This window comes from Psammomys obesus, unplaced genomic scaffold (assembly GCF_907164565.1).
Source record: "Psammomys obesus unplaced genomic scaffold, mPsaObe1.curated_primary_1811, whole genome shotgun sequence".
Taxonomy (NCBI): Eukaryota; Metazoa; Chordata; class Mammalia; order Rodentia; family Muridae; genus Psammomys; species Psammomys obesus.
Genome location: NW_026596234.1, coordinates 3,518,017 through 3,536,358, shown reverse-complemented (window position 1 = coordinate 3,536,358; position 18,342 = coordinate 3,518,017). Strand labels below are relative to the sequence as shown.

Genomic DNA, 18,342 nt, shown 5'->3' with positions numbered 1-18,342 from the left:
CCTTCCTTCCTTCCTTCCTTCCTTCCTTCCTTCCTTCCTTCCTTCCTGACTTATGCAATCATTCTCTACTGAGTACCAGGTACCATGAAGGACAGTGGATTGTGGTGGTGATTAAAAATGTATCCCAGGCTGGGCAGTGATCTCACAGGCTTTTAATCTCAGCACTTGGCCTCTATATGTTCAAGGCCAACCTGCTCTACAAAGCAAGTTCCAAGATAGGCAGGGCTACACAGAGAAACCCTGTCTTGAAAAACAAACAAACAAAAACCAAAAACCAAACCAAACCAAACCAAAAAATCATCCCACCCTCAGTGTGCTGCATTCTGGAGGGAAGGACAGACCCCGAGTGGCCACTCACTAGGATATTATGGGGTACAGTAAGACTGGCTTGGTTCAGAGTAAGGTGTTTAATTGTTTTCCATGTATAAGTAACCTTTCCTATGAGACTCCCCAGGGAGCAGCAATCTTCAGACAAAGGAGGAAAATGGGGGTAGCAGAAGAGAGCGTGACCCATACTTCTCAGCAGTGTGAGCTCCCTTTGCTAAGGAATAGAGCAGATGGGGGCCCGCCAGAGGAATCTGTAGCTGTGGAGAGACATTGGGATGTGTCCTAAGAAGGAAGAGGGTAAGCGTGGAGGTGGTAGCAGCAGGATTTGGTCTGGATGCCTGAGACATTCTTCTTCTGGAGAGGGGGCTAGAGGGAACATCTCTGCAGCCACCCAAGCAAGAACTGAAGTAAGCCAGAGTGGCCCAAGAAGGCAAATTCCTGTGACTTGGCAGAGAATGTGCACGCGTGTGTGAGTGTGTGTGTGTGCTTGGGTAGAGCATTTGTGTACAGTAGTTTCCTAGGCATCCATGACAAATGACCTCCAGCCTGGCTGCTTGGTGTGTGAGATGTTTGCTGTCCCACAGATCGGGAGGTGAGAAGTCTGTAGTCAAGGTGTGAGCAGGGCCACATACACTGAAGATTCTCGGGAAGGGTCTTGTGCCTCCTGTGCCATCCGACAGCTCCTACTGTTCCCGGCCTGTAGCGGTCCGGGCTCTACCATTTGTGTGTGTGTGTGTGTGTGTGTGTGTGTGTGTGTGTGTGTGTCTTCTGTGTCCAACCACTTCTCTGAGGACAGTCACTAGATATGGGTCCCACCGTCACTCGGGATGGCCTTGTTCTAGCTTAACTAATGACATTTGCAAAGGCCCCCGTTTCTAAGAGAGAATCCTCTCTGAAGTTCTGAGTGCACATCGGGAAGGGAAGAGGGATTGCTTAGCCTGTGTAGCCAAGTGCCCGACGTACGCAGCTTCAGGGGAGCTGCTGTTTTGTTGAGATTCGTGGTTACAGTCATGGGTATGAGGGTAGAATGTCACCCGTGATGCACAGGAAGGAGAGAGAGTTACAACAGGAGGGAAAGATAGACCTTTCAAAGGTCTGGCCTCAGTGGCACACTTTCTCTAATGGGGTCCCGCCGTCCAAGCTCCACCCCCCTCCCCAATAGTCTATTCACACTTTGAAGTCATCAGTGACTTGATCCACCCATTAGAGCTAATCACTCCACAGAGCCCGTTGGACAGCAACTAAGGCCTCTCTACTGGAGCCTGAGGGGGACATTTCACGTTTAGGCCATACCAGGGTGACTCCAGAATCCTCCCTGGAACTGCCAGTGGCTTTGGAGGACAGGCGCCAGCATTAGAACACTCAACCCCTGGATGAGAAACATGTGGATGTATCCGTGACAGGACTGACTCTAATGAGACCCTTGAGTTAATTTGTTCTCGTGAGTGAGTTTGACAGCTTTTGGTACACTCTGATGTAGTGACGGAAGTTCTGATATACATATCAGTGACTCAGTTTCCAAAGGTCCCGTGCCTTTCATGACACGACACCCAGCATAATGCTGCTGAGTTATTTCGCCGACCATATGTGTAGGATCTTGGGCCCACTGACCTTGCTTCTCACCCCAGCCCTGCCCGCCATAGCTCTGTGGCCTCGAAGTGGACCCTGGGCATCTCTGAAGTTTAGTCTATTTCTTTCTAAAAGGTGATTAATAGTGGGGCTGCAGGCGAAACTGAAGAGTGTTTGAATATGCTTAAGAGGCCTTGTTGGTTCTGTGGGTTTGGGTTTCATGGTTTTTTTTTTAACATTTTTCATTTTAAAGATATATTTGTTTTTATTTTATGTGCATGAGTGTTTTGTCTGCATGTATGTCTGTATACCACATGCATGCCTTGTGCTCACAGGAGTCAGAAAAGGACACTGGGCGCACTGGCACTGAAGTTAAAGGAGGTTGTGAGCCACTGTGTAGGTTTGGGGGACAAAGCCAGGATCTTTTTAAGAGTGACAGTGTTCTTAATTGTTGAGCTGTCTTTCCAACTCTGAAGTATTTTAATTTTATTCGTGTGTGTGTGTGTGTGTGTGCCTGCTCTCGTGCATGCACGTGCATGTGAATATAGGGCTCATGGAGGCCAGAGCTGGGCATCAGATATCCTGAGCTGAAATTATAGGCAGTTGAGAGTTGCCTCCTGTAGGTGCTGGGAACTGAACTCAGCTCCTCTGGAAGAACAGCAGGTATTTTTGACTGCTGAGCCATCTCTCTAGTTCCTGAGTTTTACTTTTAGTGGGGACATTCTGTGTAAGAGTCAGATTTTAGAGTCTACCAAACACATGAACAGAAGGGTCTCTGAGATCATACAATGGTGTTAAAATCCCCACATTCCTCTTAAGTGTAAGTGATTGACAAATGTCTCTTTTCCTTTGACCCTTCTTTCCCCCTAAACCATTAGGAGAGAAAAAACCTCAGTTCACTGTTAAGTTCCTTTTCGCCAAAGAAACACTTTATGTAGTGGACCAGGGAGTGATAGCCTAGGAGAAAGTAGAAAACAGAATAAAAATAATAGCAAACATTCTTCATCTAAAGGGTGTAAAGAGGCATGGGCTAGTTGGGTCCAAGGATGAGGGTCCTTGCTGCCCATCCTGAGGACTTGGGTTCAAGCCTGTGGGGCCCACATGGGAGAGGTCATGACTCTCCAGGATCCTCTGCCCCTTCCACCCCCTCCCCCGAACAATGTACTTTTCTACTCACTAGTACAGTGTGCTTACTTTGCACCTGGCTTGCTGGTTTTGTCTTATTTTGTAATCAAGCGAAAGCATCTATTTCAAGTAGTCTAAATTGAAGTTTCATTTCCCAAATTGCAGGCATGGCACAAGCAGTCTCCCAGGGAAACACCCACTTTAGCAAATTTTACTTAGCCGTGCCCCTGGTGTAGGGCATTTTCAGAGCTTTAAGATGCTTGCTGGGATTACTAACATTGTCTACAGCGTTCATGGTATTTGCAATGGATTATATTTTCTCAGGATAGAGTCTGAGACATAAACTTGAGCAGGTAAATGTTCTGGATTTCATCAAACATAAGCAATCGCCACTCCTTCTGTGCTGGCCTAGGATGCTCCCCCTGCACAGCAAGGTGTTTGCTTTCAGTGTACCCCATAATGCCTGGGGAAGGGGTGGAGAGCTCTCTGGGCAGAGTAAAGACAGTGACAGTGTTTGTGCCTCTCTGAACTCAAGTGGAGTGAATTTGTTCTTGGGCACAATGCTGGGATCATAAACTATGTGCTCGGGCACTGAAACAAGAGAAACAGATGGTGGGTCCAAGACATTGCAGGGACAGCCGAGCACTGGTTGGAAGTGCTTCCTGTGGGCTCCAGGTCGAACTGGGTGCTGGGGAAGGGGCTGATGGGAAGGGAAGTGGATGAACCTTCTGCATCTTAGTAGAGTTCAAGATGGGGATGAAGAAGGAACACAGGTGTGCCATGTTCTCTTGGGGAGGGAGAGGTGGGTAAAAGTGAGTTTCCCAGTAGCCCTTTTGTGGTGACTGGGTTGGGCTGGTGTTGAAGGTGGAGGGCCTGTGATGCCAAAGGGAGTCAGGGATTTCATCTTCCCAGGGGGCACTAGGATTGTAAAGAGCACTGAGGCAGCGTGGGGCATCAGTGGTCACAGCGTCAGTAACAGTTGCAGTTAATGCACAGCCACAAGCTGAGGTCCTGGGTGCTTGTCAGCAGGAGTGAGGAAGCTATTGTGGTGCAGAACCCCAAGGACAGTTTGAGTGGTCTTGATGTAAGACTGAAGACCCAAAAAGAATCTGGGCTCAGGGACTCGGAGCCAGAGGAAGAGAGGTTGTAGGCCTGGTCCCTGCTGGACACCCCTGGCGGGAAGTGGGGTGGCCAAAAGCTGACTCCTTTTCACTTGGGCTTCTGGTAGCTGAGTAGACTAGAGCATTTTCTGAGGCTCATTCCCCAATCTCACAGAGACAGCCTATGTAAAAAAAAAAAAAAAAAAAAAAAAAAAACAACACTCATCAGCATCAAGTGCCGTCCGTCTGGGCCAGAGTTGGGGGTCACCCACATATGCCCTGAGTCTACCCATTCGTAGCCAAACCACCAGCTCGTGGTTTACCACACAGGAACATAGGGTTAGATCTAGTATCCCAGGGGGTCAGTGAGAGGTTCAGAATGGAGAGGACATTGGGGTTCAAAGCTCAGGGATGACAGTGACAGTTACACTGGTGATGCAGAGACAGACAGTAAGAACTAAAGACACACAGAAACAGTGAGAGATAAAGCAGATCACAAAGTATACAGAGACTAAAACGGAGAAGGGGAGGGGAAGAGGGAGAGGCGGCTGGCTCTCCACTGCACAGCAAGCAGATCAAGGGCCCGAGTGACTGGGAGGAGGCAAGTTTACAAGCCTGGCTTGTGGTCCAGGAGCCTGGGGGTCTGGGGTTTTCTCTCTATCACTTTCCACTTGAGCTAGTCTGAGTGGACTCAGTCTCCTCACCCTGTGTCTTCTTAAATAATGGCTGTTGTTGTTGCACAGACCCACAAAGACATTATCCTCAAAGGAGCTTTTAGTGGCTTCCTGTGACCAGCCTGGAAACCGCCCCCTGAGGCACAGTGCCTGAGATACTCCAGCAGTGCTGATATGACTGGGTTCGGGGATGTGGACCATCGGCTCTCACTGAAGCTGGTGGGCTTGAGAAGCCTATTTCCTCATAGATATAGAAATGTCTACGCAGAGTGAGGCCAGCTCAGCAGGGCCGGAAGCCCCACCTCCTCCAGAGTTGCCCCCATCATGACCCTGGGCCTAGCAGTGACTTCTTTAAAGCCTCTGCCTTCTGTATCCTTGGGCCAGCTGAGTGCCCTACACTGGCTTCTTCCGAGGCAGGACGGGGGCTGAAAGGTGTCATCAGCTGGGCAAGGACTCGACAAAGGACAGACGCAACTCATCAGGCTCATTAGTGACTCTGAGATTAGATTGTCTGGAACCCTTCATGGAAAGTGGCTCTTGGCAAACATGCAATGGATGTACAATCATCCCTGGGAATTTTTTGTGGAAGCCTGTCTCTGTGTTGGGGCTCACCTTTGGGGTTCCTCTATCTCGACTGTCCCCCTTCTTCTGCTATCCCTCATCTCCAAGCCTTCACTTTCTGCTGAGGTCTTTGTTAATCTCATTTCAGCTGTGGGGAGGGACACCTGTTATTCAGGTGGACACTGAGACTTGAGGAGCGGGATGTCCCTTGTGATGGAGACACAGGGTTCCTCAGTGTTCCCACTTGCTCTTGGGGAAGGATCTGGGCCACACTGATGTCACAGAGCCCAGTGACACAGTTTGGCTAGTTTGGCTTCTGGTCCAGGCTGGCTCTTTGTGGTAAGGAAAGGGTGTGGGCACCGTTCCCACCCATAGCAACTTTTCTTCCAAGTAGGGATTCTCACCTCAGAGGATTCTCAGCTTCCGCCCTTAGGGGGATGTGAGGGATGTGCCAAGCACCTTGGTCATTGTAACTGAAGTAGAATGGGGGAGCTCCTAAGAGCATCCAGTCAGTAGCGGCTCGGCACACTGTTGAAGTCCCGTGACGTTAAAGCGCCACCTCATAGAAGCCTTTGTCATGAATGCCATCAAGGCTGAGGCTGAATATTCTTGCCTTGGGCTCCGCTGTGGCCGAGCTTCTTGTTCTATGCCTGAGCCAGCAGCCCAGGAGTCTAGAGTGGGTGTCAGCCTTTCATCACTCTGTGGCATGACTTAGGGGGTCAGCATCTTTGTTCATGAGTTGAGTGTCAGAACCCCCTGGCTGTCGTGGACCATGGACCCACAGGCTGGGCTCCAGACACTGTGAGGGCATCAGGACTGCAGGCAGGGTGTGGAAAAGTCACAGAGCCACTCAGAAACTTCTGGGCTATCATCCTCAGAACTCTGCAAGTCTGGGAGCAGCTGCTGGAAGAGCGGATTTCTACATGAGGCTTAGGGCTTCGGTTCTGCCTCACTCGAGTTCGCTGCCAGCCTGGGCTGTATTCCTAAAGGTATGGAGTAGAATGGAGTCCGGGGAGGGGGGAAGGCAGGCCCTCAGTCCCCTGAGCTGCTCTTCTGGCCTTGGGCTGCCCTCCTCACCCCAGCCCTGTTCCACTCACGCACGTCTATATTTAAGAATGTTTACGGATAATAACGGGCTTCAGCCCCCAAAGGCAGACGGAAGCTCCCTTGCAATTGCAGTGTTGCTCGGCACTAGGCTGGAGGGTTTTCAGTGAGTCTGAATGAGCGAGTGAACCAGCCCGGGGCTCTTTGCCAGCCTCTGCCTCCCAGGGCACCCAGGAACAGCCAGGAGCTGTGGGGAAGCTGAGTTGCTGGGGAAAATGGAGACTTCCATCCAGAACCACCCCTTGACCTTGGCCATGAGGCAAGTTGATCTCCCCCCCCCCACCGTCCCAGGGTGGGCATCTATTTAGAGGAGACCTTTGACAGGCAAAGGCTGAGCAAATCCTTGCTGCAGCTGCACCAGGAACGACTTTCTATCTAGAATCAAAGGACTGTGTCAGACTGGAGTCTGGGGTCGGGGGAGGAGCTAGCCCTCTCCCACAGGCAGGTCCTATTTACACATCCCTGTGGGTCAGACCATAACCTGCCCTGAGGTTGTGTCTTAGAGCCCAGAAAGGGCCTGGTAGCTCGGCCTTTGTTTCCACGGAATGTCATTGTAACCTATTACTTCTGGGTTAAACACAAAAGCTCCACCCGCATGCCTTTTCATCCCGAACTGTGGGGTAATTTCTAGGAAACAATAGATTGCTTCCTTGGGTTCTGCCTGTGTCCTGTTCTCAAGCCATGTTTTGTGAAAATTCGGTGTGCAGCAGAACCTCCCCGGTGGCAGTTTCAGCATTCCGGTATGGCTGGGGATAAATCTACCGCTGTCAAGAGTGATTGTCTCCTGGGTTCTCTGTCCCAGCATCCCAGCCAGGATGTTTTCAGGTTACTGTTTGATTCTGTGTTCAGTTGGTTTGCAAGCAAGGTTGGGTGTCTCAAGTTAGAGCCAGAAAAGGAGGCGGGGAAACTGAGTCGGGGTGATCTGTGATTTTAAGTTCATGGTTCCCTAAGTCCGTGGTTGCCGTGTTCCAGGCTGCAAGGATGTTTTGACCCAGTGGAAACTGGGTGTTCTGGATCCTGAGCAATTCAGGAGAAGGGAGGAGGTCTGCATGCTGACAGGCCCCTCCCCCGGCCCCCCTCAAGCTGCTTTCTCCTGAAGGGGGCCCAGAAAGAAGGTCAGCCCACACACCTGGTGAGCAGTGTGGTCTTTGGGTTCAGGTTTGTGGATGAGAGTGGTGACATGCATACGAGTTTCTAAAACCCCAAATCTAGGAATAATGTCTATAAACATATGGCTGAGAATAAGCAAAGCTGGGTTGTCTGGGTGGAGAGGGTCTGGGAAGCTGTTGAGAAGCCGACATTCAGTTGCCACCCAGGTGTGAGTCCTGCAGAAGTAAACATTCCCATAGTGATCTTCGAATTCACTGCTGTTTGGCTTTATAACTGTACCAGTGAAGTAAAATAAGAAGAAAAGGAAGTGGTAACAGGCTGACTCTTTATGCACATTTTGGACTTTCCCTGAGCCACACCCCTAAGAAAGTAGCTCAAGTAGTTTGCCATTCTGTGGGACAGGCAATATGTATATATTTTTTTTCCTTGCTGAAAAGTGTTTATAGGGTCCCCAGTCAGGTTACAGACCCTCAACCTAGTGTTTGAACACTGTTGTTACATAATGCAATAACCTTGCTTGTGGGGTATCGGTTTTAATCATGTACGATCAGAACGTCATTATTAGGAACAGCCTGCTTCCCCTGAAGTCACACACTGTGGACCTGTGGAGTTGCCAGCGGGAAGTCCCCAGCCTGAGGACCTAGTCAGATTCTTTTACAGATGTGGCTGAAGCCAGTTCTTCTCGGGTCTCAAGGTTGATGCTCTAGAGCCCTGGAGCTCTTATTGCTGAGCCTGGTGGTGCTATTTTTAGTTCCCTTCCTTCACGCATCTCGACATCATTTGACATGTCACAGCTGAGCCTCTTCTGTGCCTGGCAGTTACTGCGCTCTGTAATCTGCTCTTTGAGGGACAAAAATAGTCCTCACCTAAGCACATTTATTTGCTGTATATAATATTTGTTATTTGGAAGGAAAGTTATGGCATCAGTTACTTTGAAAGATACAAAATAGGGCTGGGGAAGTAGCTTAGCTGTGCAAGCATGAGGACTCGAGTTTGATCCCCAGCATGCACACACAAGAGCTGCATGTGGAAGTGTACCCTTGTAATCCCAACATTGCAGAAGCAGAGACAGACAGACCCCTGGGGCTCTGCCTGCAGCAGAGCCTGATCGGTGACTTCAGACCAGCAAAAGACTGCTCAAGAGAAAGGTACAGAATGATGCCCAAGGTTGGCCTCAAGTCTCCACACTGAAACACACACATCACACACATGTGCGCTTGCATGCACAGGAATGAACACATGCACAGCACATATAGTCGGACACAAAAGTAGAGCCTATCCTTTTAATTTTATTTCTGTTAGTCTGCCTGGCCATGACCACCCAGGGTAAGGACCGTTAATCCTGCCACTGGACCCCAGGGGTCAGGGAGCCATGATACTGAACTTGGAGCACCTGTATTATGCAAGACTCACCTGTTCAGGGGGGTTTAAATCTTCAGACTGGGGGCATCAAGATTCTACAGCAGTCTTGGATGGTAGAGCTGGGGGCGTGCCCTGTGCCTGAGTTCTAGGTCACCCTGGATAACCTCAGGGATTTAGGGAGCAGCGAGCTTACTCCAGAAACTGAGGAAAACACAGGGGGACATTGTTTTGTTGCTTTCTGTTTATGTGGTTGAAGGTGAACTTGACTGGAAAAGAACTAAACTTGTAAATCAGATGTAGTAATGGGGCTGAGTACCAAGTAATGGCAGGAAGGATTCCTTATACCATGAGATATGATCCTGGTATCCTGAGATCCAACTGTCTAAAGTTCGAGGGGGATGAGCCAGGCAATTGGCTCTGAGGGACTTGATGGTTGAGTCCATACTGGTGCAAATGAATGTGTTGCTGGTGAGAACACACAGTGGAGTCTGGTGTTGCCATTTGCTGGAGCTGGAGCTGTCACATTGCTTGGGATGCTTCTCTGCCTAGCCAGATATCTGATAAGCATTCAGAAGGCCAAGTTGGGCCTTAGTGACTTGGGGGAACATCTCATGGCAGAGCTCTTGCCAGCATGCATAAGGCACTGGGCTGCATCTTCATTGCACAAACAGAAGAAAAGGGGGACATAGAATGATGGCAGAGTGTTAATTCATGCAACAGGCTTGTCTTAGCTAAGCTGCTCTAGGAACATTTATGTGGTTATGGACACAAACATACATTTGTGTTCATTCTCTCTCTGTGTGTTTCTGTGTCTGTCTGTCTGTTTCTCTCTCTCTCTTTCTCTCTGGGTTCAGGAACTCTCCTTTCCTTCTTTCTGCTCTTCTCCACCTCCTATTTTTTATTCTTTCATATCCTACTGTTCCTCTCCACTTCCCTCCTCCCAGTGTCTGCCCTCTGTGCTTCCCCACCTCCTGCTCCCTTCTGGTGGCCTGATAGCAATCTGGTCCTGAAGGGTTTTGTCTAGGGATGCCCCCCAGGAAGGTGGGTCAAGTACAAATTGTTTCCCTGGGGTCTTCCACGCAGCTGCCTAGCTTTGGGAAGTTTTGTGGGAGAAATTGTGCCATTCACTTGTATGTGGCTTGCGGCTGCTTGCCAACATGGTTGAGGAGGAGTCGAGGCAGAAACCACAGACCACCCAGTAGAAAATACTCAATTCCTTCCTGGTGCCAACATTTGCCCATCCTCACTCATATTTTTTTCACACCCAAATCAACACAGGCACATTCACTTAGAAGACATGGCAGGATGTTGAAGCCCCGAAGTTCAGCAGGTCCATGTGAATGACTTCACGGCAGTATTTTTTCCTGTTCAAAACTTTCATAAGGCATTTTGATAACTGTGACAGTGACATTGGTGTGTGAAGGAATGCCATAGGGCTCCATCCAAGGATCTGAGCCTTCAATACTGACCTTACTGACTTGTCATATTTGGCACCAAGGAAGAAGATACAAAATTGACATTTTTTTCTAAAGTTATTCTTTCTATTGAAAATAATTTTATTAGTTCTTTGAGAATCTGTACAATGCATTTTCACCCCTCTCCCAATTCCTCTCAGATCTGCACCACTCCTTCCCCTGTTTCTCTAAACCAATCAGGTCCAGTTTGGCTTGTGTGGCCATCTGCTGGATGGATCACTGAGTCCATGTGCTCCTGAGCCACATAGCAAGCACCTCAGTCAGTAGAGAGTGTGAGAGGCTGAGCTCATAGGAGGTCACTGTTGGTAAACTCCAAGGACTCAGGTTTGCAAAGCTGATGGCCTCAGTCCTGCCCTGGGATGAGGTGGGTAGGAAGCAGGCTTTTCAGGACCTCCAAGAACCTGCCAGTGTTTCCGGGACCAGGACGGGGCTGTGAGCAGAACAGACAGGTTTGCTGCTGCCCTGAGTTTCCATGATGTTGGGGAGAGGGATAGACAGGAGCGGCACCCAGTATCCTGCCTGCTAGCAGCGAGCATTGTGGGAAACAAAAGGGGAAAATAGGACAGGGGAAGGAGACTTATCAGCGTGGTGGGTGGCAGACGACAGAGTATTAAATACAGTGGCAGGGTGGGTGGCATCCAAGCGAGGGAACCTGATGGAGTTAGAAAAATGAGAACGGTGGATTCTGTTTTGGACAAAAGCCTTTTAAGCAAGGGATGCCCCAGTGTAAAGGCCCCACGTGGGCACCTGCATGACCCAAGGAGCTCAGGGCAGCTAAAGCTGCATGGAGTCCCTGTGAGGGACAGGGGACAACACAGAGATCAGTTGGCTTTTGGTCTGAATGTGATGGGGGTCGCTGGAGGTTTGAAATTTAGAGTCCTATCCAGCTACTGATTTAAGAGAGCTCTTGGAGCCCCCAGAGTAAGGGCAGAGCAGTGAGAAAGAGAGCTGGCCAGGCTGGCAGCCACGGCTGCGATCCCGGCAGACGAGGGGATGGCCACAGTGAGGTGCACTCCTAGAAGATGGAGGTGACTGGCTGCAGGAGTGAAGGGAGAAGGGGGGGCTATGCAGCTCTCTCAGGGACACTCAGCTTTGTTCCCAGCATTGGAAGGATGGCCCTAGGCAGGGGGTGGGTGAGGGAGAAGGGAGGCTATGGTAGAGCATTCAGGGGAGATAGAAATACTGTTGTGACTGTGATGACTTTGAGAAACGTGTTAGACGTCAACATGAAGAGGACAAATTGACAGTGAAATCTGTGGTGTCAAGTTGGGGGTGTGGTCAGGGTTGAGAGGGACCCTGGTAGGAGGCCACAGTCCCATCCATGATGAGCCTGCAAGCTTCTTCCCAGACTCGTTTATTTGCCTGCCGCCTGCATCCAATTTGTTGAATACTTTCTTTTAATCAGTCTTTTTTTTTTTTTAAAGAATTCTTTTTAAAAGGAAATCTGTTGTCGGAAGCAGAAATCCAATAGCACTGTCTTTGATGAAAGGCAGCCGTTAAACGAGGCAGTGACGGTAAAGCCATGTGTAGGGGGCTGGGAAGATGCTCAGTGGGTAAAACGCTTGTTGCACATGCTTGGCGGCCTGAGTTCGTGATCCCTGCACCTGCATAAAAAGCCAGGCGTGGCCACCTGCACCTGTAATCTCAGCACTGGGAAAGGAGGCAAAGGGGAGAAGTTCCCAGGGACTGGCTAGCCAGCCTAGCCAATCAGTGAGCTCCAGGATCACCAAGGGACCCTGTCCTGAAGATGAGGCTAGAAGGCAATAAGAAATACAACCACTGGCTTCCACATTCAGGGCACATGTGAATACACATATATGGGTGCACACTTACACAACACACACAAACACATACCTCAAACCAGTAAACAAGACAACACGTGGTTACACTAGACATGATCTCTCTCCAAGGATGTTAGGGCAGAGGGCCCTCTGGGCTCTGTAAATACAACAGCAGCAGGTATCGAGATGTCTCAGGTGACAGAGTGCCACTTTAAAGGAAGGCTCCCCGATGGTCTTTGATGGTTAGAGGAACTGAAGAGGCACTGGTATCTCTTACCTTAGTTGGATCCACAGACTCCCAAATCATACCATGATCTTCTTCTCTGTGCCTGACCCCTGAGGAGGCCCTGAGTGGAGCAGATGGCGTCTGGGGAGGGTAGAATCAGGAAGCCTGGGGTCCGCCTTGACCTTTTGCTAGATGATCGGTTCCCTTTCTCATCTGAGACAAAACACCCTCTGGAAGCAACTTAAGGAAGAATAGATTTGTATGTGTTGAGGGGGGAGGGCTCACAGTGTGAGAGGAAGCCGTCCGTTGGGGAGATAAAGGTGTGAGAGAGCTCATGGTTGTGGAAGAGTTTGTCTGGGACACTTCTTTTATCCCACCAGACCAGAAAGCAGGGCTCTCTGGCCAGACTCTCAGGGCCAACTTCCAGCAGCACCATTTTCTTCCAGGAAGCCCTTACCTGTTGGGTATGCCAGTTTCCAAAATGACAGTTCCAGGCAGGAATGGCGTGTTCAAGCGTATGAGTCTATCGGGGGGCATTTCACATTCAAACCACTTCTATTGGTGAGCTGGTTTCTCCTCAACAGATAGTGAAGATGGTGACCCAAGAAAGTGGAAGTGGAGCATATTTCAGGTGGTTTTAGGGAGAGACACTGGCCAAGCTGGGAAGGCTATAGTGACCCACAGCGCCTTCCATCCTCTCAAAGCATTCCCACCGGAGTTTGGTCTTTTGAAGTTAGTAACCTGCTTCTTGAATGAGATTTCCCCATCCATCCATCCATCCATCCATCCATCCATCCATCCATCCATCCATCCAGTCATTATGTTTGTGTGTTAGTATGTGCAAGTGTTTTCAGGGAAGAGGACATCGGATCCCCTGGAGCTGTAGTTATACATGACTTATGAACCCTCCATATGGGTTCCAAGAACCAAATGAGTTATGTCAATTTAACACAAACTAAAATCATCTGAGAAGAAGGAACCTCAGTTAAGAAATGCCTCCATGAGGCTGGGCTGTAGGCAAGCCTGTACGTCATTTTTTAAAATTAGTGATGGGGGGAGGATTATGAGTGGGGCCATCTCTGGGCTGGTGGTCCTGGGTTCTCTAAGAAAGCAGTTTGAACAAGCCACAGAGAGAAAGCCAATAAGCAGCACCCTCTATGGCTCTGCATCAGCTCCTGCCTTCAGATTCCTGCCCTGTTTGGGTTCCTGTCCTGACTTCCTTCTGTGATGAATAGTGATATGAAGTATAAGCCAAACAAACCCTTTCTTCCTCAAGTTGCTCTGGCCATGGTGTTTCATAACAGTACTAACCCTAACTAAGACACGTTGGATGTTTTCAACTGTTGAGCCATCTCTCCAGATTCCTTTCCACATGAGTCTTCCCACTGCGTGCAAGTGGAGTACATGACAGTACATTCTTCCAGGGATGTAGGGCAGATTAAATGAGTCTGTTACATTTACAGTCCTGGGGCCAGGCAGAGCTGGGATAGCAAGTTGGTATATAGTAAGTAGTATCTGAATGTGAGCTGCTGTGAGGTTGTCAACGGTGGTGCCGATCATAGCGGTGGTGGTGGTGATGGTAGTGGTATAATGTGGTAATGGTAGTAATAATGAGAGTGGTGATGGTGGCAGTAATGCATTTGACAGTGCTGCTGCTGCTGGTGTTGACAGTGGTCGTCATGGTGATGGTGAGAATGATGGTAGTGATGATAACACTGATAATAGTGATGAAAAGGATGATGATGATGTTTTTTTATTGATGATGGTGGTGACAAAGGAGATGATGGTGATGGAATTGGTGTTACTACTGACAATGGAAATGGTAGTAATGGTGGTGGTGGCGGTGATGATGATAATTATCATGATGTTGATGACAGTGACGTGGTGGCAGTATTATGATGGCACTATGGGCGGTGATGGCAAGAGTGATGGTGGTGATGAAAATGATGGTGACTGTGATCATGGTTATGGTGATAGAGACAAGAATAATGTTTGAGGTGGTGATGATGAAGGAGATGTAGTTCTTTATAATAGCATCCAAAATATGGAACAGAATGGATTTAATGAAAATTGTGGAAAGTTAAATAGAAAGCTAGGACACAGGCCAGCATGGCCAGGGAGTAGACAGTCTTTGCTAGCAGTGTCAAATGGCTGTAACAGACTCACTATACTGGAATCTATGCAGGCTGAGGCAGGATTGCTCTTTCTGAGTGTGGCCTAGAGCCTCTGAGAGTGTCAAGGATGACTTTGGAGCTGTGATTCTCACTTCCTCTGTGGCACAGGATCCATTTTAAGATTTTTCCAATCTGTTACACATTGATCCTTTTATGGATGTGGAAAGAATTACCATCAACACATTTCTCTTAGGGGTGCAGGAATGTGCTCTTGTACCAATCAAACACTTCATTGCTACTAGCAATGCCTTTTAGGTGGGCATTGATCAGTGATCATCATTGCTGCCATTATCATCACCTTTGCCATCGCCACCACTACCACCATCATGCTATTGGGTAGTATTATTGTAGTTGTGACTCCTCCTTGACTTTGAACCTGCAGAGCCCTCTGGGTCAAATGGCCATCTTCCCTTGCATCTTTCTTCAGCCCTGGGAGTGTCCATATAGATGAGGACATTTTACTTGTAGCTGGCACTACCATTGATGCTCAATACTGGCTGTTTTCTCTTGTCTAAAGATTAGAGGACAGCCTCACACATGGAGCCATGGAAGGGTACAAAGTCTTGCCACAATGTAGTAATTACATTGACTTATATCCTTTTTTGTGTGTGTGGCTGCATAACATTTCTGGAAATTGATTCTGATAATCCTAGTCAAAATGTAAAGTTCCTTTCTTTCATGGATAAGTTTACTTAGGTGTCTGAAATAAGTTCCCTAAAATGTCAGTTACACAGTTAACGCATCTGATGTATCCGCAGAGCAAAACCCACAAAGGTAGTTCCAGGAGGATTCTTGATGCCTTTGCAGAGTACTCTAACTGCAGCTTGGGCCAGCAGGTGGCATTGGAGGGGGTGTAGAAGTTTCGGGTCACTTGGGGTGTATGGAAGCTGTCCCACTTCGTTCATGGGTAGAGTCAACTTCCTCCTTACAACCCCTTGCAGCATGATAAACCACAGAAAGAGATGGAAAAGCTGGTCGGCTTAGGTGTTGTGTCTTGGGAACTTGAGGCTGGTTACTCCTTTCCCCAGCACTGCTGGAGAGCTCAGTATCTAGCTTTAATTCAAGCCTCCACTCCTTGCCCGGAGTTCTGACCCATGCCAAGGCATATGTGAGCCACTGAATCACATCTTCCCTGCTGTTACTTTCTCTGTGTTCTGTTCTTGACTCTGTATGTTCTGTTTTGCCCATCACATACCTCATAAAAACGGGAGGTAAGCTTTCAATCTTTTATTTTTATTTTTTGCAGTGTGGTATGTAATGAATCAATGGTGAACAGATAAATAATGACAAAACCTCAAACCATGAGATCTTTTTGTGTGGTCAGGATAAAGAGGCAAAGAGCATCATGGGACGCCAGCTCTGTTTCTCCAGCTCAGGCTGGGTGATGTCACACTTGTTCCCAGCATTAATTTCTATTCTTTGCCAGTGTTCAGATCTCAGGCCTCTATTTAAGATACAACACAGAACTCTCCAAAGCTCATATTTGCATCCTGTGTGGGCCGAGGTGCCTGGCTTCATTCTTGCTATATATATACCCCAGCATCTCCTGGGTATTTTTAAATGTGCCTCTTCAGAGCCAGCTTCTCTGTCATGTACAGACTTATCACAATACCAGTGAACCACCATGAGGTTTCCAAAGTCCTGGGGGCAGATGGCACCTAGCCCGTGTATGTTCACAAGTGGCCATCATGCCCCCTGGAGGCTACGGGGCCGCCTTAGAGGGAGGACAAGGCTCAGTTCATTGCTGTTGGTACAGGTTGCAGGGGACTGTAGCACCTGCTGCTGCAGCCCAGAGATCTGAGAGCCACCATCCCTCCACATGGGCCTTACTCTCACCCCTGTCAAGTCCTGCTTCCCAGTGTCCTGTCGGAGCACAGCACATTTCTATGTATTTGTCTCTTCTGCCCACTGTGCTGAGGACGGTCCCCTGGAGAGCTGAGGAGGCATCTTGGCTCCCCTCTTCTGTTAGGCCCTTTAACTGAGTCTCTGGTGGGTAACTGGGCCAGCTCTGTGAGCATGTATGTGTTCAAGTGTGTACGCATGCACACATGGATGTAAGGCTATGTGCAGGTATGTGCGGGTGCATGTCAACAACCTCAGGCGTCATTCCTCAGGCATTGTGTCTACCTTGTTTTTGAGAGAGGGTCTCTCCCTGGGATCTAGGCATGGCCATGTAGGCTAGGTTCTCTGCCCAGTGAGCCCCAGGGGTCCTTCTGTCTCCACCTCCCCAGGGCAGAGCATGTGATGGGGTGATGAGCATGTGACACCATACTTGGAATTTGTTTTTTTTTTTTTTAAATGAAGGTTCTAGGAATTGAACTGAGGTTTTCATGCTTTCGAGGCCAACAGTTTACCCATGAGCTAACTCCCTAGCCTGATGTGATCTCATATCTAAAGTCTCACCTGGGGCTGGGTGCTCATGCTGTTCCTTGTCCATGTCCACCATACTGCTTAAAATTCCCCCGTAGTTTAACCCGGATTTGTAAAAAGGAACAAAGCAACAAATGACATCCCTCATACAAGAGGCCTCACTCACCACCACACCCATCCCTCTTCCCAGCTCCTGCAGCCTGAGGGAGGCATGATCCTAGCCTAGGGACCTTGAGTAGAGTCACAACCTAGGTAACTCCCTGCTCAGCACTGGTTTTTCTTCTTGTCCTCCTCAGTCTGTGCTTGTCCTGCTGGGCATTCACTCCCCACTGTCAGTGGTTCTGCTGAGTCTGTGCATCAGTTCTACACAGCCCAGTCTGTGCCTCCTTACACCTGAGCCCCAGATTTCAGCATGCATCACGCATGGCTGTGGTCATCCCATGCAGGCAGAGCCTTGGTTGGCGTGTCACAGACAGGTTTACAGACCAAGGCCAGAGTAGGCTGCGTGTTTCCTTTGCCCTCTTTCTTCACCAGGCATCTTTATCTCCACTAACAGCCTGTGGCTTCGTTTCTAGGTTCTTTGGGAAAAGGAACCACTTCTAGCTGATCTGCCAGACCCTGCCTCTTGCCTCAGGAGTATCTGATGCTCAGGCTCAGAGTGAATAATGAGCTACTTCTTGGTCCTGTAATGCCACCAAGACCCTTCAGAGACAGCCACCTGTCAGGTTCAGTGAGGCACATGGCCCCAAGGGCCTAGGATGACATCCCAGGACAGGGCTGGGCCAGAGCTAGATGATTCTAGAAGGCTAACAAGGGAAAGTCAGGGCCAGCTCAGCAATAGACGCCAGGAGGCAGGGGCCTTTGCTCGGCTGAGGACCGTCGCCAAGGTTAGACTGTCATGGAAGCCACCTTCTTTGGATTGATGCTAACGTTGACTGCTCGTAGCGATTCTTGTCAGACAGGCATTGTCGTCTTTATGGAGGTAAATTTATCTTGGCCTTTCTTCTGCTATGATGTCTGGGTTTTGTGTCACAGTTCGAAGGGACTTCCACACTTCAAGAGTATTTTAAAAATATCTTCTTTTAGTCCCTTTAAGCTGTCTTCCTCTTCTTCTTCTTTTTTTTTTATAATATTTTAAGCTTTGCTCAATCTGGAATTTGTTTTGATATGAAATGTAAGGAGTGCATTCAAACTTCTTTTTATTTTTCTGGTGCTGGAGATCAGACGTAGAGCTTGTACCATGAAGTCTGAACATCAGCCCCTGGTTACTGAAGACAGGCTGGCCTCGAACTCAAGACACCCTTGCCTCAGTCTCCCTAATGCTGGGATGGCAGGGGCCCGTCGCCATGTTTGACTTAACCACTTCTCCCTGCAGACTCTTGGC

General features: G+C 48.9%; 1 protein-coding gene across 4 annotated transcripts in view; it reads left to right on the top strand.

Moving 5' to 3' along the window:
* Window positions 1-18,342, top strand: part of Phactr3 (phosphatase and actin regulator 3) — a 210,951-nt gene that overhangs the window by 68,686 nt on the left and 123,923 nt on the right. Inside the window, exon 1 of one of the 4 annotated variants that reach the window (XM_055596276.1) lies at window positions 6,638-6,719. The exons of the other annotated variants lie outside the window; for them this stretch is intronic. The gene's annotated coding sequence lies outside the window, so the exon portion shown is untranslated. Of the gene's footprint in view, window positions 1-6,637; window positions 6,720-18,342 lie in introns of those variants that run through there. 4 annotated transcript variants of the gene reach the window in all.